The following is a 1,638-nucleotide window of genomic DNA, read 5'->3' as shown; positions in this document are numbered from 1 at the left end:
TGTTGAAATCAATGGACATGTGCCTCTGACACCATACAACAAAGATGTGACATCACATAAGCAGCATTCTGGCCCCAAACACATAACGTGAATCTGATTATGAGGAAACGGACAAACCCAGACTGAGGGCCAATCTGCAAAAACAGTCTGTCTTTACTTCTCAAAAACGTCACCATGATAAAAGACCAAGAAAAGCAGAGACATGTGACATCTAAGCCACAGGATGCAGGATTCTGGACCCTGGTGGAGGGAAATCTTCTGTAAAGTTGTTTGGAGGACAGTTGGGGAGAGTCTAGTATGGCTTGTGTATCATTATTGTATCACTGTTACATTTTTTGAATTTAATAAATGAACTTTGTATAAAGCAATGCATAAGAGAATATCCATGTTCTCAAGAAATACGTGTTTAAGGAGTTAAGGGGCTGTGATCTCTGCACCCAAACCTCAGATGTTTCAGGAGAAACTACGGAGATAAAGCAAAGTGGGGGGATCTGGGGGGAGGGTGTAAGCCATACTTTTCATGCAGCTCTTTCCCACTTCTGAAATTATTTCAAAATTTAAAAGCGAGCAACACCATGCTTCCGCTGCCTCCCTTAAGGAAAATACTGGTATTTTCCACGGCAAATCTCTTAAGCGGAAAGCAAAGTGCTCCACACGTGTTTCTCCAAATAGCGCATCCTGAAATTGTTTTGGGATGTCCCAGTCAACATTTCAAGGAATGGAATAGGAAATCAGAGCACTTTTCATGTAACAAAGTTTTACTTTGTGACACTTGCAACTATGTATTACTGTTTGATCACAGGGGTCAGGGCATTTCTTACTGTGGGTTACAGGTTTAAAGAAATGTTTGAAGCCATTATCCTGCAGGATGTGTGAGAGGGTGCCTCACCTTACAGTTTACCTGGGACCCCTCCAGTCCGCCCCCACCGTCCTGTCCACAGAACGCAGAGCAAACTCCGCCACTCAAGTGTCCCCATCTGGATTATAAATTATAGCTACTTTTTCGAGAGAGCGCAGGGGAGGGGCAGCGAGGGCGAACAGAGGATCCAAAGCGGGCTCTGTGCTGTCAGGAACCAGATCACGACCTGAGCCAAAGTTGGAAGCTTAACTGACTGAGCCACCCGGATGGCCCTACGGTCACTTATTTTAAATGCTTGAATTCCTTTTTATAAAAAAGTACAGTATAGATAAGTATGCCTGGTGGCCAAAAACGAACTTCAGCCTTTTTTTTTTTTTTTTTAATAAAAAGAGTGAATTTACATATTATTTGTATAACTGGAAAAAATTTTGAAGTTACCTTTACTAATACTGTATTAAGTAACTCTGTTATCCATCCCTTGGGATTATAATGAACTAGTTAATTATAGTAAAGTAGACAATAATTATTTCCTATTACAGAACACTGGTGTTATAATAATGAATACCATTTCCAAAAGAGAGCTTCTTAAAATGGGAATGTTAAATACAGATTGTCAATAAAATATGGACTCCACTAAACTTTAATACTCATTTGTAAAATACACAAATTTTATAAAACACTTAGGAAAAACATCATCTTTTAAAATGTTATCTAAATCTTACATGTTTAAAAAGTTTTTCTAAAATATTTTATTTATTTTTGAGAGAGAGAGAGAGAGA

This window comes from Suricata suricatta, chromosome 12, assembly GCF_006229205.1.
Source record: "Suricata suricatta isolate VVHF042 chromosome 12, meerkat_22Aug2017_6uvM2_HiC, whole genome shotgun sequence".
Classification (NCBI taxonomy): domain Eukaryota; kingdom Metazoa; phylum Chordata; class Mammalia; order Carnivora; family Herpestidae; genus Suricata; species Suricata suricatta.
Note: the sequence above shows the minus strand (reverse complement) of the source record.